The 23,672-nt window shown below is 42.4% G+C and overlaps 1 protein-coding gene and 1 pseudogene across 2 annotated transcripts in view; both read right to left on the bottom strand.

The window, feature by feature from the left end:
- Positions 1-23,672, bottom strand: part of RBFOX1 (RNA binding protein, fox-1 homolog (C. elegans) 1) — a 1,723,406-nt gene that overhangs the window by 1,350,435 nt on the left and 349,299 nt on the right. The window lies entirely within an intron of this gene.
- Positions 17,495-18,131, bottom strand: LOC105525697 (annotated as a pseudogene).

Genomic DNA, 23,672 nt, shown 5'->3' with positions numbered 1-23,672 from the left:
CAAACTCAGTAAGAATGTAGCCTTCCTGAGTCTCATCTTCCTTGCACCACATGGATTGGGGTGAACTTTGGGGGTCAATACCAAATACATCTCATTTTAGCAAGTTACAGTTCCTCTCTTTCCAAGGTCAAAGCCCCTTCAATTTCTGCCTACTTACGGTTGCTGGGCAGTACCATCAAACAGAAGGTGATTTTTTACTATCCTATCTAGAATTTACAATTGCTATCTATGACAGAATTACTCCAAAACAAGCTACTCTGTTACTGCCATAAGAGTAAAGGTGTCAGTTGTCTTTTTTTTTTTTTTTTTTTGAAACGGAGTCCCCCTCTGTGGCCCAGGCTGCAGTGCAATGGTGCAATCTCAGCTCACTGCAACTTCCACCTCCTGGATTCAACTAATTCTCCTGCCTCAGCCTCCCAAGTAGCTGGAACTACAGGTGCATGTCACCATGCCCAGATAACTTTTTGCATTTTAGCAGAGATGGGGTTTCATTGTATTGCCCAGGGTTGTCATGAACTCCTAAGCTCAGGCAATCCGCCTGCCTCAGCCTCCCAAAGCGCTGGGATTACAAGCGTGAGCTACCGCGCACAGCCCTCATTTTAAAAAACCGCTTTATTGACATATATTTGGTACATAATAAATGGCACGTATTTACTTTATAAAATTTGCTATATAATGATGTAGATAGTATTGCTATGAACTTGATAGATGCACGAAGAGCACTACAGTATTCATTTCCCAAAATGCAATGATCCAAACACTATGAACCTGTAGTAAGCTAATCACTTTATATATGATTATATGATTTTCCACACAAAACATTCATTGCAGAGCTAATTATAAAAGTAAAAACAAAATGTAAGAACTTAAATATCTACAAAAAATGAGGAAAAGGTCAAAACAACCACGCCACAGTCACAAGACAGAAAGTTACAGAGCCATTAAAACAATATGCGAAAAGAATTTGGGATCACATGACCATAACCGTATTATTAAAATGGATGGATAAAAGACTAAGAAGAAATATAACCCAGCTTTGACAGAGTTTTCATTTGACTCAGAAGACGTTGAGCAAATTTTGAAATCCTACTTTGTTGGCATTTTCCACCATGTCTATGATAAAAAATACATTCGTTTAATAGTCAGAAATTTTCATTTTCTTTGACAAAAAAAATCCTGTCTTCATTCCAATGCTTCTGTAAACCTTAGAAAATAATTCATTTCCATATGCCAGCTGAATGTTACCATGTCTTTAGTAGACTTTTCCGTGACAGTGGAATGGTCAGTCTTTTGCGTCATAATGTTGAGGTCAGAATATTGCTTATACCACCTAACTAAACAAATGGCCACTGACTAGCCATTTAATTTCCCTGATTATCATTTTCTCATCTGTACATCAAGGGCAATACTAATATTTATTGGAGAAAAGACCAAATGTAACAAGAGCACAAGTGGTTTTAAACAGTAACACACTCAATAGTGCTAGTTGTCTCATCACTATACACAGTTGAGAGATTTTTAAACAGATAGTTTCTCATTCCCAAACTGATCTTTTCACCAAGGACTTAGGGGTCATTAAGCTTCTCTGCGGATAGTGGCTGAGCTGTTTTGGTAGACAAGCACTTGGCTAAGCACCTAATCACAGAGAACTGATGGAGTAAATATATATACACACACACATTATCTAATATATATATTATATATATGATATATATAATACATATATTTATACATATATACTTTTATTTTATATATATGTAATATATATTAGATACCTAGTTGTTTATCCAAGAAAGTAACTTTGAAATAAGTCTTAACTGCATATATTCTCCTCTTATTCTAGCTCGTTTCCTTTGCATAATTTCTCATCCTTTCAGAATCACAAAAAAAGCAATTTTCCCACTGCTATTTTGGGGGGTGAATTTAAGGTTCTTTGCAAGAAGCAATATTCTTTCTTCCCCCACTCCCACCAGCAGCCAAGTGCCTGTAATTCAGTTCAGTAAGTTCTCTTTTATTCACATGCATCGATTATTCCTTTAAAAACAAAATAATTTCCACTTAAAGCCTTTCATCTGTTGATCTCAGCACTTCAGAAACTAATTAATCTTCACAATATGCCTCGATCAGCATTATCCTTTTGTTTTCAGATGAGCAAACAAACACTAAGAAGTTGAGCAGATTGCTCAAGGTCAAACAATATGTCAACTTCTGAGCCCGATTTGAACTCAGGATCCCATATTTTCACGTTCAGGGCTGGCGATGGAAACACAAAGCTTGGAACACTAGTGCCCTGTCTGAAGCAGTGGAGATGCACAGTCATGGATGTCTGCATTGCAGGATGCTATGCATGTTGGTAATAAAAAGTAACAATTTAGTACAGTCTTCTAAACAGTTTCCAAAATGAAAATGCCTTCCAAGATTTTTGTTGGAAAAAGAACAGGCTACCTCTCCCACTTTTCTTCTTCCTTCCTTTCAGAGAGAGATCATAATTCCCAGTTTTCCTGGGACAGGGGTGGTTTTGCTGGTTTTCTGCCATAGTTCTTACAATGATCCTGTTTTTACTCTTAACAGCCTACCAGATGAAATGAATTAATTGGTCACCCATAAAACATCTGGACATCTAACATAACATGATGAGGTAAGGAAGATACAGCCTTGCCTTTCCTTAAAGAAAAGTGTTGTGTTTCTAAAGACACAGTGAGCAGAGATAATGTGGGATAATAAGAAAGTAGGAGAAGATGAAAGGAAATGAGTAGAAGGAGGTCAGCAACAGCAGTGAATTCTTAGAAAGGGGAGATATCCCAAGATTGAAAGGGAACTGAGAAGGGTGCAAGGCATTTGGTGGGTCTTCAAGGATTTGAATGCATGAAGCATCCAAATATTAAGAAAGATTTCTTGTTGCATGCATGGCTCAGAATTTGCAAAGTGGTCCCTTTTTAAATGGACTGAGCAGGTTTGAGTAATGAGCATCCTGACACCCTAATGCCCACAGTATCTCAAAGACCAGCTGTCCTTTCCTGTCTCCGAAGCACTCCTAAGTTCCACTGCTGACTGTCTGTCTAGCATATGGGAAAGGGATACTGTTCATCCCCATTCCCTATACTCATAGTTGTGACTGAGTTTCTTAAAATCCTAATGACTAGATGCTCAGAGTCATTTAATTTGATTTAGAAAAATGAAATAGTGTGACATTTTTGCATCTACAGATGGAAGGGTAAAATTCACACCAGCTCCATTAGTCAAAAAGCTAACTGCATTTGGCTGCAAAATATACTCCTAGTTAAAGCCTCCCAAACACAAATTTCAAAGGAAAGTGTAAGTATGGCAAAGTGCTCCATTTACTCCAGTGTCCCAGCCTATTGCTCACCCTCCCTTTAAGACACAAGACAGGAGTTCCTTGTCTGATTTAGTGAGCGTCTTGAAACAAGCAATTATGAAAGACTTCAGTCCATTGTTCATTCACGGCAGAAGAGGGTGGGTCATATGGTTTAGCCTTCATCTGGTGTTGCGTCTCATAAAAATATGCCCCGTGACGTGTAACTTCAATTGTGCATATATTTACTAAACTGTAAATGGTTAATTTATTATCCAATTTTCTTGTCAATTTGAGGGATGCTTTTTAATTCCTGCGAAGGAAGGAGGGAATTTAGCATGCCATCTAGTTCTCAAGGTCCCAATCTGGAGTGCCCCCAAATATTTATGGAACAACATCTACTCAGAGGCACTGTCTGCATCCCATTAGGGGGGTCTATTAGTCCCAGGAAAAGCTTCCTCAGTGCGCAGAGGAGAGCAAAGGGGATACTACCATATTCCATCAGGATCATATATTTTGATCTTAAGGCAAGCATAGAATACAACGACATTTAGCTTTAACTTCACATTTTATTTCCCTTACAATGTTTTTTTTTTTTACAAATGAAAACAGTAATTATTATTCCAGAGATAGAAATACATAGTCTGGAATTTCTTACCTCTTGATTTCTTCATAAAATTGTATTACTATTAATAAATTATAGAATGTAACGTATTTAAGGTACTCTATGGTCTAGGAAACAAACAATTATTTAGAAAAATTGTGTAAATATTCTTCTTACTACAAATGCTTCTTTGAAATTCAATGACGACAAAATAAGACTCAGTGTTTTCAGTTAAAACACTTGCAAAACATCTTAAATACTTAGAATCAGTAAAAGGCTACGTTGGGCCACAAATTTTAACAACACTCTTTTCAAAGACAACAAGTTAGGACATTCACCCCAGTTTCCCACCCAGACCATAGGACAGAGTCACTCTCGGCATAATTTTCCTGGACAGCAGTTTGAATTATTGAAGGGGGATTATCTCCTATAGTTTCCTCTTATTATAGACCCGGAACCTGAGCTCCTTCTCCACTTAGAAAAATCCTACTTATTCTTCAAAAGCTTTTACAGCCTCTGAGCAATCTTCCCTGACTTTCTCTGAATTATTCACTCTCTCCTCAGTGCTGCCAAAACATTTTGTTCATGCATTTATTAGAACACACTGTAATGAGTGCAATATATGTGTTTGTTTTCCCTCCCTTCAGTGTGAGCTCTTCGAGGATGTGAGGGGTACCCTATTTGTTATTTAAAAATCTAAGAATTGTACTTAATCTTCTCCTTCTCTCCCTGCCCAACCATCTGGTCCACAAATAAATTCTGCCAACTTTATCCAAATCCTATCTGCCTACAGAACTTTGTTCCCATGACTAGCACCTTCCATCAAGGCAATTAAAACCTCTCTCTGGGACCATGAACTTTTTTCCCCTTCCACATTGCCTTCCTGCAATCCATTTGCCTACAGCAAACACAATGATCTTTTAAAATGTAAATCAAATCATGATACTTAATTGCTTCAAACTTTCAGTGGCTTTCCATGGATCCTAAAATAAATTCAAACTTCTTGCAGGCAAGGCCAATTTCAGTGGTTTTTCAACCAAGGGAGATTTTGTCACATTTGGAGGGGACACTTGGCAAATGTCTGGAGACATTTTTATTGTCACAACTGGAGGAGTGCGAGGTACTGGCGTCTAGTGGGTAGAGGCCAGAGAGGCTGAACATCTTACCACACACAGGACAGCCCCCACCAAAGAGCATTCTCCAGCTTCGAACGTCAGTAGTGCTGAGGCTGAGAAACCCGGCCCCATAAGCCCGTCTCCCACTCACCTCTCCACTTCATTCCATGCTGCCTTCCCTATCATCCACTAAAATGCAACTCTGGCCTGGCTCTTTCTTGGTTCCCATACCACTCCAGACTCGTTCCTACCCCAGGACCTTTGCACTGATTGATCCACTTGCTCAAAACTAACCCCCTCTGATATTTATAGGAGCTCCCCACTTATAATACAGATTTTAACTTCAGGGTGGTCTCTTTGTAAAAGTCATTACTTATAACCTAAGCTTAGAGACTCACCTAGCCATATACTGTCACATCAACTAATTTGAATCCATAGTTTATTTTATTTAATTTAAATAATTTAAATCATAACTATCTGATACGTTTCTTCCATGCTTTTTTTTTTCAGTCCCTCCCTAAACTATAAGTTGCAAAACGGCTGACACCTTCTCTGTTTTGGTCTCTATTTTATTCCCAGAAACACACACAGTGCCTGGCACACTGAAGTCATCCAATATATTTTTTTAAAAAACTTACTACATGCATTAACAAATAACTGGCACAAAGTAAAACACTAGGTACCTGCACAGCCCTTCAGTTCAGTATTATCATCACAGCTCCACTCAAGTTCAGGATTTGGGGGTTGGGAGGGGCAGATTTTGTCTTTCCACCTCTAAACTAGAAAATAATTAGAATGGCACCTCTAAGAGGTGGGTGGAAAGACTCAGGTTTACGGATATGTAAATACATCCGTTGCATGTGCATAAATAGAAACACTAATGTATGCACGCATAAAGTGCCAAGGATAACTGCAAACCTTCTAATTAATGGATTAGCATCCATTTAGAGAAAAACAATGCAGACACAGCTTTCAGCTGGGGCTTCTCTCAGGTATCTGTCATTTCACAGCCATGAGAAGATGGCACTCCTGACCAAAAGCAATTTAGCCCAAACACCCTTTCCCTGGCCTTCCTAACTCCTTACAGGTCATTCGCTCCTGGACATTTCGCCAGCCCTGTTGCATTTCTGCTGGAAATGCTGAGACAGTGACTCAGATGGCAGTACACATAAGTAGCTCAAAGAGCTACAACAATCCCATGATCCCAAACCCTGGGAAGACAGCATCAATTTTTATTCTGAGCCTTTCCAGTCCACAGCTTGATTTCTCCTGGGTACAGCCTCATGTCTTCGAGTCCCTGAGCCTCTCTGGCCCATGATTTGTTTGGTGGCTACAGCCGGAGCTGAATTTTGAGCAGGAGGGTCGTCATTGATTAGCACTGAGGAAAACCTACTTCGTGTTTACTCTTGTCATTCAATTTCAGTTGCTTGTGAGTACACCACCCTCACACCATAGCTTAGGTACAGAAATCCAAGATTAAAAGATCACAGATTCTTAGAAGAGCAATTGGACTAAGTGGACCTTCATTTTAGAGTTCTGAGAAACCACAGAAATGATATACGTGAAGAAATCTAATATTTCAGAAACCAGGTGCCTGCTTTCATGATGATAAACGTAATGACCACATTTTCTTGAGCGCTATCAAGGAAAATAAAAGATGTAGTTTAATGATTGAAGAGTCTTGAAAGAAACACACACAAAAAATGAAGGATATGTGAGGAACCTAGTGGTGGGGAGGTCACCTTGACAATGCGTGCACCATCTCTGCAGAGTCCTGTATGCATCTGTGAATGTCGTTTCCTTATTCTCTCCATTCCCGACTTGTGCCCATAGACACAGAAAAATGGGCTCTATGAAGGAGGAAAGTAATTCTCCCACTGAATCACTGCAGCATGCATCATCGGAGTCCTCCTCATGAACTGAACGTACTGATGAGCAACCCTGCCACAGTTCGAACTTTTCTGGTTGCAGTTGGCAAAAGTGCAAAGCCAAGCTGGGTAAAGAGGTTAAAAAGAAAAGGGAATTTACTAGTTTAGGTAACTCAGTAGTTAGAGGGATGAAAGGGTTAAGGCTTAGCTGGACGCAGGGACATTTCAAGTGATGTCATTGTTCCACATCTCCTGAACTCTCCATCTTCACCTGTCAGCCCCTGGAAACCGCCATTCTATTCTCTGCTTCTATGAGTTCAACTTTTTCTAGATTCCACATATAACCGAGATGATGTATTTGTATGTCTGTGCCTGGCTTACTTTATTTAACCGAATGTCCTCCAGGTTCATCCATATTGCCGCAGATGATGGAATTTCCTTTTGGTTTGTTTGTTTTTGCTTTCGAGACAGTGTCTCGCTCTGTCATCCAGGTTAGAGGGTAGTTGTGCAATCATAGCTCCCTGCAGCCTCAAACTATTGGGTTCCAGCAATTTTCCTACCTCAGCCTCTCAAAGTGCTGAGGTTCCTGGCAGGATCCACCATGCCGAGCCAGGTTTCCTTCTTTTGAAGGCTGAGTAGTATTCCATTGTATATATACACCACATGACAAATATACACAATTTTTATTTGTCAACTAAAAGACAAATTAATTAAAAATAATAAATAATAAGTAAAAATAAAAACAAACACAGTTTTAAATCACCATTAAATGGTGCCATTGAATCTTGGTCTTCACTTCTCTCTGCTCTTCTTCACACTTTCTATGAGTGTGAGTTTCATTCCTAGGCACCACATGGTGCCAAAATGGCTGCGAACAGCTTCAGACCTACATCCCCCCAAGTTCAAACACATTTTAAAACTCTCACAGATGGGGCCAAGCACGGTGGCTCACACCTGTAATCTCAGCACTTTGGGAGGCCAAGGGGGGTGAATCATGAGGTCAGGAGTTTAAGACTATCCTGGTTAACACGGTGAAACTCCATCTTTACTAAAAATACAAAACATTAGCATGCACCTATAGTCCCAGCTACTTGGGAGGCTGAGGCAGAAGAATTGCTTGAACCCGAGAGGTGAGGTTGAAGTGAGCTGAAGTTGTTCTAGTGCACTCCAGCCTGGCCAAAAGCAAGACTTTGTCTCAAAAAAAAAAAAAAAAAAAATCCCACAGACTTCATGTCACTGGTTCTGATAGGTGTGCATGCTCACCTTTCAACAACCATAGTGACTGGGGTACACAGTGCTTCGAAGAGCCAGGTGGAAGCCACATACTTGTTTCCTGTAGACTGAGGCAGACGAAGCTCTCTTGGAAGTCACAAGGACTGAGAATGGGGAGAAATGATCACCAGAGGGAAAACTGGACACGCTTAGAGAAGAAGGGGCGTGCATTATGGGCTGCAGAACTGACAGGTGCGCACCACACACCCTCAAAACAAACATAAAGGCAAAAAGAATCCCAAGTGCATGACATTAAAAATATAATTAGGCAGCCTAAAAGAGCTGAGCAATGCTAGATATTTTCTTTGTTTCACATAACCTTGAGCTGGTGCCTGTTTTATGAGCCTGTAAGCAGATTTATCATCCCATATATCTTGAATTTAAGTTGATGCTAATGGCTTTATTTTTTTTTACACCTCTAGCTTCAAAAGTTTTTTTTTCCCCCCCTAATCAAGTCCTTTTATATCTAGGGTGGCTCTTCCCTCACAAGCAAGACTCGCACATACCAATCCGAGGAGTGTAAATAGAAGTCAAGTTGCATGGGACAGCAAGATTCCAATGAGAACAAGAGCAGGCGCTGAGTGCTCTGAGTGGATTCCAAAATAGCAATGGGGAGAAACGCATCTCAACTTCTTTTTTTCTCCATTGAAAATGAAGGCTATGGATGCTTACAGGAGGTGAGTGATGTGATGAAGGCTGTAACTGAAAGCCAGTGGTTGAACTTACAAGAACTCCTTATTCTCAAGGCCAGCTCTCTTCATCCTTCAGGGTCACCAACCCCAAGAGGCATGGATTTGAAGTTCATTGAGTGTTCGCCAATGGACCTTGACTTTACAAGATTTTAGTCATTTCCCCTCGTACTTCAATTAAAGTCCAAATTCCTCTCCAGAACTTATGACTCCAGTCATGGTCCTGGGTACTCACTGAGCCTCATCTTTGGGCAATCAATAACTACCCCAACACCTCTGTCTTCACTTTTCAACCACAGAGATGATTTATTCTGCAGTTCCTCAAAAAATCTGATATCTTTCCAGCTCTCTGCCTTTCTCACCACCCACACTTCCCTTCCTCCCAGCCCTATCTGGCCCCTTGATCATCTCATGAATAATTCTTTATATTTCTGTTCAAATACAAGTTCCCCAGAGAATCTTTGTGGATCCCCCTACCTAAAGTATTCTATTACCCTAAACATTTATTCAGTGAATAATCACAGAGTTCCTACTACGTGTCAAACACTATTTTTGCAACTGGAGATACTAAAAGATCTTTCTCTCTTTGGGATGTCTTGGTTTCTTTTACAGACACCTTACCACCTCTGATGGCTTTATTTATTTTTCCATTTATTGGTTGTTGTTGCTTTTTCTATCCTTTCCACCAAATATAAGCTCCAAAGGTGCAGGGATCATGTTTGGTGTATCCCCAGCACTGCGGTTAATTAGCTATTCAGTAATTTTTGGATGAACAAATGGAGGAGGACCCAGACTCCCTCATGCCTATACACAGCAAGAAGTGGATGATAAGTCATAATAGAAAATACACTCAGTGGTTAAAGAAAGGCTCACACAAGACTGTAAACAGGACCTTTACGGGTACTGGTGTTCCCAGTCAAAATGTCCTGCCCAAACTAAGCTGCAGCAAGCTTGACTTATCATCATGACAACAGGACAGCAGTGTGAAGCTTAGAAATGTGTTCTTATGCCTGTAATCCCAGCACTTTGCGAGGCCGAGACAGGCGGATCAATGAGGTCAGGAGATCGAGACCATCCTGACTAATATGGCGAAACACTGACTCTACTAAAAGTACAAAAAATTAGCCAGTAATGGTGGTGGGCGCCTGTAGTCCCAGCTACTAGGGAGGCTAAGACAGGAGAATAGTGTGAACCCAGGAGGTGGAGCTTGCAGTGAGCCTAGACTGTGCCACTGCACTCCAGCCTGGGCAACAGAGTGAGACTCTGTCTCAAAAAAAAAAAAAAGAAAAGAAAAGAAAAGAAATGTGTTCTTAAATCGAATTCCCACGCTTACGTTGGAGAGGCTCTCCCATACAAAGATCTCATTGGCATACTCTTCCCCCAGATGAGTATTTTAGCTCCCTGGTACTAGAATCTGATAATTCACAGCAACAAAATAATTTACTTAGCTTTTTGCTAACTATGATGTGTGGATGTGATGCATGAATCACTGTGCTAATCACTTTCTGTGCATTACCTTGTTCTGTTATCCCAACAGTGTTAGAAAGTAGGTTTATTACTGTGTCCATTTTAAAGACGGGGAAAACTTCCTGTAATCCCAGCACATCGGGAGGCTGAGGCAGGTGGATCACTCAAGGTCAGGAGTTTGAGACCAGCCTGGCCAACATAGTAAAACCCTGTCTCTACTAAAAATACAAAAACTAGCCGGGTGTGGTGGTGCATGCCTGTAATCCCAGCTACTGGGGAGGCAGAGGCAGGAGAATCACTTGAACCTGGGAGGAGGAAGTTGCAGTGAGCCAAGACGGCGCCACTGCACTCCAGCATGGGCAAGAGAGTGAGACTCTGTCTCAAAACATAAAATAAAATAAAAATAAAGATGCAGAAAACTGAGGCAAAAGAGGTTAAGTAATGTCATGGGCACAGCTGGGACGTGGCAAAGGCAGAGTATGAACCAAGACCCCATGTCCTTAACTCTGCATACTGCTTGTCCTGTTTCCATTATTTATATATGAGAAAGCTTGGCTCAACCAGCTTTAACAGCTTTATCTTGTCCACACTGATAGCATCTTCCCATGGTGACACCATGCTGAGGCTGAACATGGTTAATCTGTAAATATTTTAGAGTGAATGAGAGTTTGAGAGTTTGCAAAGCTTTGGAAGAGCAAACTTTAACGAGGGGAGAGAGAATGTGTAGATAGCAAATAGGGAGGCGGTGCTGCTGAAATAGGGTGAGTGAGACCTACTCGGACACAGCTATCATTTACACAGAAATGGAGCAGTCTCTGGGTGTGAGTTTACTAAGAGAGGCTGTCTGGTACCAGCCCCTGCAGACTAGTTCTAAGGGGAGGGTACACTTTGGTTAGAAAAGAAACCTCCCAGGTCACGGACTGAGCAACAGCTCCACGATGCGACGTGGGAACTGTGGCTATATCAGATCGGAGAAAACAGCAAAGCTTGCAGCCTTGGTCTTTAATTAAAACGCCACATCCACACAGTCTCAGATGGAGGCACTTATAAACTTGTTCACACATTTACAAAGAGGCCTGGAAGAAGAGATTCTTCATTTGTTCTTTCAAAGAAATAATTCTGTAATTGCAAAACGAGATGAATTAGATGACCTCTAAAGCCCTGTTTACCCTGAGATTCCATAATAAGGTATAGAAGTAATTGTGTAAGCTCCATTTCTTCGATGCACACTCTTCAGAAGCCCTGTACAACTTAGGTTAGATAGAAAGGAAATATGTTTAAGCCTTCTGGGAGGGAAAAAAAATGAAGGATAGAATTAAAGCAGGGATGCCATTGCTGGGTGCCACCCTAGCAGAATCTAGCTGAATTGAAATGCATAACAGGGGGCAGGGAAAAATGCAATTTTACTGCAATATTTGTATATTATTTTTATCTTCCTCCACAAATAAGATGATGATTGGATTCAAATCACATTTCAAACAGGATTCATTGCTGAAATGTCAAAAATGAGGTAGCACTCAACTCTTGCAAAACCTTGAAATCTGTTCCATAAAAAGGCAATTTCAGCATAAAGCATGGTTAACCTTGAATAGTTAGATTAATGATCCAGCACCTTTCAACCGAGTGCCGATGAATAAACAAAACTTTACAAGCAAATTTAGCAACATCTTAGAAGAAAAAAAAAAGCAAAACCAATCAAGAGAGATGAATGGGAGTGAAACAGAAACATTTCAGCGTAGAAAGAGAGTGATAGCAGCAGTCAATGTACTGCAGAGAAGGAGAAATTGTTGTCTTTTTTTCCCCCCTTAAAATTCCCATACCGTAGAGGATCCGTTATGCTTTAAAAAACAAAACAAAAACCAGATCCCACCTTCTGCTTAGTGGTGGCTTGTACTTTGACAATTGATTTAAAATTTGATTGTAACCACTGAACTCTTCTTGTTTGTTGTGCTGTTTTTCTTTCTTTTTTTTTTTTCCCCCTAAGATGGAGTCTCGCTCTGTCACCCAGGCTGGAGTGCAATGGCACAATCTCGGCTCACTGAAACCTCTGCCTCCCGGGTTCAAGCAATTCTCCTGCCTCAGCCTCCCAAGTAGCTGGGATTACAGGCATACGTCATCATGCCCGGCAAATTTTTGTATTTTTAGTAGACACGGGGTTTCACTATGTTGGCCAGGCCGGTCTCAAACTCCCGACCTCATGATCCACCCTCCTTGGTCTCCCAAAGTGCTGGAATTACAGGCGTGAGTCACTGTGTCCGGCCCCATGCTGTTTACCCAGAAGGGACTTGGTGCATTCAGCGAATTCATCTTGTCCTGACCCAAGGAAGGAAGCAAGATGGAAAAGAACTGTCTAACTGCACAGATGCCATACAGAAAGAAAAGACACAATTATGCTTTCGTGTCCTCCAGACCACATGGCATCCTGCATAGGTTTTCTGACAAACAGGAGAGTCAACTGATGCCAAGTTTAAGAGGTTCAGCTTTACTTTAACAACAGCCACAATGTCACTCAGATCTGACAACTCTTTCATCGAGGCCGCCATCAAATGCTTCCTTTAACAAGAAGCAAGCCAGATCTTCTTGGAAGATTTACCAAAATGTTGTGGGAGCGAAGCCCATAGTATACCCTTTTTTTTTTTGGAGAAAGCATGAGAATTCGCTAGCACATGTCAGCAAGTGACTGGGCAACCTTAACAAACTTCTTGGGCACCAGATGTCAAATCCTCCTGCTCACCGTTAGGATTTAGCTGCCTCTGCAGCTGAGCTCTGGGCTGGGTGCAGCGTAAATACTGGCTTGTCAGGATTTAGACCTTCCTGGTCTATTGTGCTGCTTCTCCTGCTTCGGGTAATAACTTAACACTTTTCAGTGGGCTTGCGAGGAAAATAATTTTCTTTTTTTTTGAAACAGAGTCTCACTCTGTTGCCCAGGCTGGAGTGCAGTGGCATGATCTCAGCTCACTGCAACCTCTACCTCCCGAGTTCAAGCCATTCTGCTGCCTCAGCCTTCCAAATAGCTGGGATTACAGGCACCTGCCACCACACCTGACTGATTTTTGTATATTTTAGTAAAGATGGAGTTTCACCAGGTTGGCCAGGCTGCTCTAGAACTCCTAACCTCAGGTGATCTGCCCGCCTCAGCCTCCCATGGTGCTGGGATTACAGGCATGAGCCACCGCGCCCAGTCGTAAAAGCATTTTCACATCCCTTAATGAAGCTAGGCTTCTCCCTTCATCCCTTAATGAAGCTATCTCCTCAGATACGACAGCTGAGGCCCAAAGAGCTGCAGAAACTGGCTCCAGGTCACACCATGCATTAGGAGCAGGATGAAGACCTACTGATACCAAATCTTTCCATTTTACTAATCCTTAGTACCATCCCTCTACCCACTCTGCAAGAGAAAGCAAGCACAAAAACACAACTGACGCTCCTTCTTTCTTTTCTTTCATAATACGAAATGAATGTTTCCTGCCATTACAGGCCCCGTGCTAAACTTCAGGACGGGATCAACAAACCATGCTTTCAGACCACAGGCCCACTGCCTGTCTTTGTATGGCTCACAGGCTAAGAATGGCTCCTGCAATTTTAAATCATTGGGGAAAAAGAATCACAGGAAGAATACCATTCTTTGACACATGAAAATGATGTGAAATTCAAATTTCTGCATCCATAAATAAAGTTTTATTGGAACACAGCCACACCCATCTGTTTACATATCATCAAGGCAGCTTTCACTCCACAAAAACAGTTGAGTAGCCACAGAGATGGCACAGCCCAAAAGGCCTGAAATATTTCCTGTGTGGCCCTTTACAGGAAAACTTCGCAGAGCCTTTTCCTAGGAGAGGACGACTGACAAGCCAGACATGGTCTCTGCCCTTGTGGAATTTGCATTGCAGCAGGGAAGACAGCTACGAAACCTGTGCCCTGTAAACAGCCCGTGCAGAAACTGACCAGGTGAATGCATGATAATGCGAGGCTGTCCACTCACTGGAATCCCTAGGGACAGAGGGCAGACCCAGTTCCAGCAGCAGCAGATGTGGTAGCCCCAGGCATACATCGGCCCAATGCCTGGCCTAGCAAACAGGACCCCATGTCCCCTGCGGCATGACAGAAGCAAACTCATCTGTGCCACAAGCCAAGAGGAGCACCTCCTATTCAACGACCCAAGAAGATAGTTGACATCCAATAGGTAAAGGTAAGACCTTGGAAAAGAGACCCAAACCTGCATCTTCTTTTGCATCATTCCTCCTGTTTAAAAGTTAGCATGGCCACTCAAACTCCAGAGATATAAGCCTCTATCAGTGCTGATCGCTCCCTCCTGACTTCCTGCAAGGTCATGAAGCCCATTGCATTTTTACTAATATGTCTCTAGTTATAACTGGGAGCTAAACAATGGGTACACGTGATATACAGAGTGGAATAATAGACAGTGGAGATCGCAAAAGGTTGCAGGGTGGAGGGAGGTGAGGGTTGAAAAATTACCTTTTGGGTACAATGTTCGCTATTCCAGTGATAGGTCCACTAAAAGCTTAGACTTCATCGCTACGCAATATATGCACGTGAGAAATCTGTACTTTACATCCTAAACCTATAAAAATAAAATACAACAAAAATGAAAATGTCTCTAGGATCTATCCCTGCTTCTCCATCTCTCAGATAAATTCTGTTGTCTCCCATTTGATTTCCTCCAAAAATTTCCCAAGTCCCCTTGCCCCAACCTGACAGGCATCCCCTCTCTGACCTGCCCCCTAAAATACTTCCACAGTCATCACTGCATACCACAAGTCTCCCAGCAAGATTATTTAAAAAAGAAGATGCTCACCAAGAAAAACAATCACCAGAATGTACAGAAAAATGTGAGGGCCTTTGGTTTGTTCCTCCACTTGGTAAAACTCAGAAAGATAATGGCCCATGTTGGCAAGGGTATGTGAAGGGTAGGAGGTGCTTTGGGTACTGCTGATAGCAGCTCAAACTCATGAGGTATTTGCAACAATTTGGCAATATTTACCTAAATCGATTATGTGTTTTCCTTTGGACCCAGCATTCCTATTCTTAACATCTATTTTAGAGAAATAGTTTTATAAGCCCCCAAAGAGATTTGTTCAAGGACACTCACGATAGCAATGCATGTCAGAGGAAAAAAAAGAAAAAAAGAAAGAAACATCCCAAGTATGTTCTTTATTTCACACCGAGATTTGATCAACTAGTCCATAACTTTACCTGCCATTTATTGTACCCTCAGAACTTCAACTCACCTTCCTTTCTGTGCTACCATCTCTAGACCATCAATTGTCCATTTTCTTTGTGTCTAGACCCAAGCTGCTGAGTTCTAGTAAAAAAAAAAAAAAAAGAAAAAAAAAAAAATTCCACCGTTCACCACTCACAGCCACATCATTATAAGCTGGGAGGGGTCTTCAGCCTCCAGTGTTCCCCTTGCTGCCTCCACCACCGTCACTGTTCTCTTTCCAAGGAGAACATCAGTCCCATTGGATTGTTTTCTTCCCTAGTTGAATCCCAGGGCTTGGAGCACAGAAGGCACCCAATAAAAATCTTCTGAATGAGCCAATTCCTTCTCCCATTTTCCATGTGGTTATTTAAAGCAACTGTCTACTTTCCTCCCATCTTCAACCTCCCCCACCTCTCAGATGCCTCCTACCTCAGAGGAGAAAATAAATGCTACTCTCTGCAAATCCCCACCATAAAGCCTACGGACTTCCTTACACCCAAACTTGCTCTTTCTTGCGTGTTAACAGGGAAGGTGTCCCTTCCTGCATCTGCTCTCTCTCCCTCGGGAACACTGCTCTATCATGTGGACACCCTCCTCCTGAAGCTTTCTCCATCAGGCCCCTTTCCAGGACTGAGGCACGCTCAAATGCCTCCCATCCCAGGAACCTTCTCTTGTTCTCTCATGTCCATGTCTGCAAACTCCTCTAACATCTCTCCCTTCTTGCACAGCAAAGCTTAGTGGAACTGACTGTCTCACTTTCTCATCAACGGTTTTCTCTTCAAAGCCACCTATCTCTGGCGTTTTCCCACCATCATTATTACAAGGTCATCAGGCCTTTATTTTATTTTTTGGGGGTAGTTAAATCCAACGCACAGCTCTTGATGCTTGTATGACTTCACCCCTGTGACCCATTTGACGTGAATGATTCCTCTCTTGTCAATTTTTTACCCTTGGCATACACTACCCAACACTACCCTGGTTTTTCTTTCTACCCCTCTGCTCAGACTCAGTTTTTTTCAGTGGGTCCTTACACCCTCCTATGAGCTCTGAATTTCCCCAACCTCCTCATGTGGGTAGGGTGACGATATAGTTTACTGAGACACATAAAAGTGAAAGGGGTGGGGAGCTGTTAGAAATTAGGGTGGAACAACAGGTATAAGGCAGGAATATCCTGACTAACTGGGATGTGTGGCCATCCTAATTTGGGGCCACGTTATTTTTTTTATCCTGTCTCTCTCCCAGGAAAGCACCTTTCACTCTCACGGTTTTGAGTACCATTGCCTCTCTGATGAATTCTCCATTTGATACATACCTGCAAATCTCAGCTGGGTCTTCTACAGGGGCCCAAAACTCAACATTTCCAAAATGAGTACAGCATCTTTCTCCTCAAATCATTCTTTATTTTCGGCGAGTCACCCCCATCCACTCAAATACCCACTTTAGAAAGCTGGGCATCCTCCTCCTCCTTCCTCAGCCCTAACACACAATCACAATCACCCATTCTCCTCACCTCCCACGTGAAGAGCTCTCTTCTATGTCTAATTACTTCCTGCTCCATTGCTGCTTTCTTTTTCCAGGGCCAACCCTCTCTCAACAAGATCAGTGCTACCAATTCCACCACTGTCCCCTTTCCAACATTTCCGCCCACCTCTCACCATCCCTGCAATCCATTTTGCACACTCTAAGAAGAGTAACCCTCCTAAAGAACCATTCAAGAGATATCACAAAGATGAGAATTACAGATGAAGATAATATCAATGAGGGAAATAAACAGGTTGTGGAGCCCATGCGTGATGCGGGGGTTGATATACACTTTCATTGGGAAGACTGACAGCTGCCCCTCTAAAGGGTGACATTTGGGCTGGGCTCTGGGATGACCAACAGGGAAGATCATTGAGGACTAGGGAGCGGACATTGCAAAGGCCCTGAGACAATGTATATCTTAGTTAGAAATGGGGGGCACGTGCACATTCCCACCCCACCAGATGATCCAGCCGGGAGACGGCTGTGTGTGCTCTGATTCTCTTGTCCTAACAAGTCGGGACACCAAGACCAAAGTGATGGGCTGCAATTGCAACCCTGCCCAACAACCTCCCCTGGAACTGCTTCCAGCATGCTGACAGGCTAGTGCAGAAAGACGCCCAGCGAGCTGGTGGGAAGGATTGTGGCACCAGGGTCGCAGGGTCTGGGTCACCATCTCCCTGTTAGACCCAGATGCATGAAGCCCCAGCCTCCGTGAGAGGTGAAAGGTGAGCACGGAGGGGAAGCACTGGCAGCTGTGCCCGAGTGTGCGGCAGATGGAGCTCAAAGGCTGCGGGGAGCTGAGGCGAGGACAAACATCTGCTGCTGGCAGCCCTTCCTCCCAAACAACAGAAGCTCTGGTGGCTGAGCCTCCAGCCTGGTTTTGATAAATGAGCCATCATCTTAGGTGGGGGCTGGGTGGAGACCCTCTTTCTAAACATGCACGGCCTATCCAGGATGCTAGAAGACCAGAGGACGCAGAGGAAGAACACCTGATCACTCCGTTTGGATTATAAAGGACGATGAAGTACAAGGATTGGTGACGGGACACAGGACATGCCTGGGATCAGGAATCGTCTTTGAGAAGAACCTTTTGGAACTGGGCAGGGTTTTCCCAGCTGAGCCGGGAGCAGGGAGGCCAGCACTCCCGCAGTCTGGGAATCCACACCGGGGGAGCTTCATTCTGTTATGTGTGGCCTACCACTCCATTACCGCCTCTATATAAAATTACATTCCTGATTAAAATTTTAGTGCCAAACATTTTATACGATTACAGACAGAAAGTCAAAATTTGCATTTAAATAGACATATTAAAAACACTCTGCAGACGGTAGAACAGCAAAGCAATCTTGAGGAGTCTCTTAAGAGAGGGTGAGGCTCTTGGAGGATTTTTCCATTTCTGTCAACACAGACCCTGACCCTTCCCAAATTCCAGTGAAGTGCATGTTGTTCTTGATTCTACGCAGGCATGCAGACTCAATTCTCCAGGCCGAGACTTGCCGGGGCCCAGAGCATTATCATTCATTCATGCATTCAATAAATGTGTACTGCCTTGTACACTAGGTTGCATAACAACCCCCAGAAATCCATGGCCTCCCACAATGTCAGAACGTGGGCTTATTTGGAAATAGGATCTTTATAGATGTAATTAAGATGAGGTCATATTGAATTAAGATGAGCCCTAAATACAGGGACTGATACTTATTTTCTTCTTCTTCTTTTTCTTTTATTTTGAGATACGGTCTCACTCTGTCACCCAGGCTGGAGGGCTGTTGCATGACCTTGGCTCACTGCAACATCCACTTCCCAGGCTTAAGTGATCCTCTAACCTCAGCCTCCAAGTAGCTAGGCCTACAGGCACAGGCCACCATGCTCAGCTAATTTTTAACATTTTTTTATAGGGATGGAGTTTTTCCATGTTGCCCAGGCTGGTCTCGAACTCCTGAGTTCAAAGTGATCCACCTGCCTCAGCCTCCCAAAGTACTGGGATTATATACGTGAGCCGCCGAGCCCAGTCTGAGGACCGATACCTTTACAAGAAGAAGGAAGTTGGAGGCACAGAGAAACACAGGGAAGCCTATGCGATGCCCAAGCCAGAGACTGGAGTGACACATCTCAAAGCTGAGGGCCGCCAGGTTCCTAACGACTACTAGAATCTGAAAGAGGAAAGCAAGAAGTCTTCCCTGGGTCCTCTGAAGAATGCACAGCACTGCTAATACCCTGATTTCAAATTTCCAGGCTCCAGGACTGTGAGAAAATACATTTCTGTAGTTTTAGGCCACTAAGCTTGGGACACTTATTACTGCAATCTAAGAAACTAACACAGGGGTCATGAAACCATTAGTTGAGCCCTAAACCAAGGACTGCTGGTCTCACAAATGGAAGGAAATCTGGACACAGAGATACACATATAGAGGACAGGTGATGTGAACAGACACCAATATAAACAGAGGTTGGGAGTGAGGCAGCTTTCAGAAATGCAGCTGCAAGCCACAGAATGCCAGGGAATGCCAGCAACTACCAAAAACTGGAAAAGGCAAGGAAGGATTCACCCTTAATGCCTTCAGAGGGATCATGTTTCTGCTAACACCTTGATTTCAGCCTCCCAGGCTCCAGAGCAGTGAGAGAATACATATCTATCTTTTGAAGTCACCTACTATTTTGTGATACTTTGCTGGGGCCCTTGCAAAAAGCAACAACAAACAAACAAAATCCAACACAACACACCTCCTCACTAAATGCCAGGCTATAGGACGTAAGCGGGAACATAAATGACAAGGCCAATGATTCCAAGGATCTTGGAGTCCAGGGGAAGGAGAGAACACTCAAAGAATCACAGATAATCGATATGAAATTTCCACTGGGATAAATGTCATATGAGAGCTCATCACAAAAGAAGAAGAAATCATGGACGGGGGCTTGGTTTGCTCTGAGAAGTCAAGGAAGGTACCCCTATACAAGTGGTAAATTAGCTCAAATAGGAGACTGAGTCATGAAATAAAATGGAGAGGGGAGCTGGAGGCAGTAGGGTGATCCAAAGAGTAATCCAAGTTCACTGGCACCCCTGCTGATCCCCCAAAGCACAGAAAGACATGTGTATGATAATAGGTCTTTGGGTCCTGGCCATCAAGGGAGTGTGTTTTTTGCACGTTTACGCAGCGGAAGGGAGAGAGACGGGATAGGGAAATGTCTGTTCATCATCGATACCCTTTGTGCTGAGGTTCTGGAAACCTCTGGATACTCGTTCCCGCTCCGTCACAAACCAGAGCCAGGTGACCTTGGGTTAATCAACAGTCCACTGTGAGACGCGCCTCCGGGTTCCCATCTGGATGCTGAACAGGCTGGACGGGCCGGCTTCCAAGGGGGCTGTCCAGCAATCACATGATTCCACACATCACAGAAGCGGCAGAGAATCCACAGGGGTTTTTTCCTAGAGTATTTTCAAATGAGCTGAAAGAGAAACTGCACAGGCTTTGGCATTTTCCTCCTGCCCAGAAACGATCATCTGCCTAAAAATGTTAGAGAAATACAACCAGTTTTCTTCTCTTGGCTTCGTCGTAGGAGGGTTAAAAAAAAAAAATACTCTAGAGCTGCACCCAAAGTTCCACATGTGCATGACTTTCATTTATAGAATTAGTTTGGCTTTCTTTGTTAAAGATAAATGACACAGGGAAGGTGTTCCCCCGCTCCCCACTCTGGCAAAACAAGGGCCAATAAAAGACATCAGAGAACGACATGGAGAATTCCCTATGAAAGCCACCCATGAAGTTCACAGAAAATACCCTCTTGCAGTTGGTGTTTTGGCAACAGAACCTCAACATTTTGCACCACAAAACACCTCCTCCCCTAAGGAAATGATTTCTGATACTCCCTGTGCACACACTCCCATTAGCCTGCAAATGTTTTAAAGTTGGACCTGGCAAGGTCTCAAGCAGGAAATGTAAAAAAGGAGCAAATAAGCACTCAATGCAGCAATAGCTCAGTGTCTTTGTTCTGCAGACTGTCTTTACACTTCCTCAGGCGAATGGATTTTCAAAACTGCCAGTTGCTAACAGGAATCCCACCTCTTCAGCCTGATAAGATAAATCTTGACAGGCTAAGAAATCTTTATTTCACTCAGAAGTTATTTGTTCCCATCTCATGTTCACAGATTAAGAATAAAAATTGATTTGACTTCAAAGGAAGGCGTTTCATAATTCAGACTGCCTTCAACTCACCCCACCTATGTACGATTACTCAATACCAGCCAGTGGCAATAACAGTCTCTTCATTCCTATTGCTGAATGGGAAAATGTTACTCGGTCGCTTTGCACAAGAACACTTGGCCAGGATATAAAGTACTGTGGAAAAAGACATGTTCAGCTAGAGCAATGTCTTCTTGTTCTTACAGACATTACACAGCACTTGTCTTCTCTTCCAAGGTTCAATTATGAAAATTTTCTCTAAAGACACTAGAACTCATAATAGATGCAAAATAAAAAAAAATGTATATATGGCTGAAAATACTGGAGTTCCTTTCTGTTCACAATATCAGTGTGAGAAGAATTCGCTACTTACTTTCTTAGTATGAGAAAATAGAAAGAAATGGATAAAACAGGTATTCAGAAAGTCTATCCATCAGTAAAGGAATTCTTTCTAGCCTATTCAATTGCCTGATCACAAAATGGTACCAAATTGTGTGGTGTAACCCTTATTCCAAAGCGAAAGTTTGTTTCCTGATTACATGAGCCGATGAATAATTACAAGGCTACAGAATGCCCTCCATTCTTGAAATACTTGCCAAGTAGACTACTTGAATAATTTGGGGGCAGCTACATAGGCAGAGCGAATGAATCAAGTCTAGACTCAGTGTTGAATAAACTAATACAGCAGCCTTAGTTTTCTTGAAAAGGTAAATAGGGCAGATATTATGTTGCTGTGGTTTTCTAACTGACTTACTGTCAAACTGAATGTTAAATCTGTATTTATGCCAAGCTGAGCACTATGGAGAATGCAAAGAATCTAAAGATAAATCATCCATTCCTGTTCCTGAAAGTCACATTCAGATAATCAATAGAAACTGAATGAACATCTACTATCTGAAAGACCAAATGGAACCAAAATAACTTCTTAAACAGCACCTGAATGCAGTGAGTACAGAAGTATAACAAAAAAGACATATATTGCTAAATAAGACATGCAGATCACATCCCACACAACCGTCGTCCCACATAATGATCCTTTATCTTCACAATTCTTCCGCTTAACCACTCCTCTCACCCAATCATCCCCTAACCCAAATGCTCTTGCATGAAAACCATTCTTCCATCCAACTATACATCTACCCAATCTCCATTCCACCCGACCATCCTCCTACCCAAAGATCCTTACCAACCATCCTCCCATCTGACTATACTTCAACCCAATCTCCATTCCACCAAACAAACTTCCCACCCAGTGATCTCAACGAACTATCCTTCCATTCAACTATATTCTTCCACCAAATCTCCATTCCATCCAACCATTCTCCTACCCAAAGATCCTAACCAACCATCCTCCCATCCGACTATACTTCCACTCAATCTCCGTTCTACCCAACAATACTCCTACCCAGTGATCCCAACGAACTATCCTTCCATCCAACTATACTCTTCCACCGAATCTCCATTCCATCCAACCATCCTCCTACCCAAAGATCCTTACCAATCATCCTCTCATCTGACTACACTTCCACCCAATCTCCATTCTACCCAACAATACTCCTACCCAACAATCCTAACCAACTACACTTCCATCCAACTATACACTTCCACTGAATCTCCACTCCACCCAACCATTCTCCTACCCAATGATCCTAACTAACCATCCTTTCATTCAACCATCGTTTCACCCAACAATCCTATGAATTAATATTAGTATCTAATCTGAACCAGACATCTTCCTAGGCAATGGGGATACAAAGATGACAAAAAATATGAAGTCTCCCTTCTGAAGGATCTCACAGCCTAATAGACAGATAAAAGGTAACCAGTAATAATAAGTGATATCAGATAGGCAGGGAAATTTTATCCCAGATAATGTATCCTGTTGGGAAGAACATAATCCTTAGGAAGGATTAACACATTCTTGGCTTTGAAAAGATAATTATATAGACATGTGTATGTGCATGTGTGTATTTTTTCCTAGTTCTATTTATATAGTCTATTTAGAGGGCCCAGAAACCATAATTGCCCAGAACTTCGTTTCTAAACACCATTCTCCAATCAAAGGAAGGACTGCTCTGTGGAAAAATGGCTGCCTGGCTCTAGGACTGGGGCAAGAAAAGTCAAGATAAACCTGGAATATCTTCTGGTGCCAAGGAAGAAGGATGTTATTTTTAAAAAAACTTATGGGTTTATGTCAAAATGATACAGGAGCCAGCTTGGAGGGGTTCCCGGTGAATACATATGATACAACTTGAGCATCAAAACAAATAATGAAAGTAACCGATTGTAGTTCATAGAATAAAACATGAATCCATGACTATATACTGAAATAATTAAATGAATATATCTAGAAAAGGAAATAGAATGCCAACCCATACATATAAGTGTGATGGCATTAGAAAACCATCATTTGAT

Source organism: Colobus angolensis, unplaced genomic scaffold (assembly GCF_000951035.1).
Source record: "Colobus angolensis palliatus isolate OR3802 unplaced genomic scaffold, Cang.pa_1.0 Scaffold55, whole genome shotgun sequence".
In the NCBI taxonomy this organism is placed as follows: domain Eukaryota; kingdom Metazoa; phylum Chordata; class Mammalia; order Primates; family Cercopithecidae; genus Colobus; species Colobus angolensis.
This window is presented reverse-complemented; position numbering and strand designations above follow the sequence as displayed.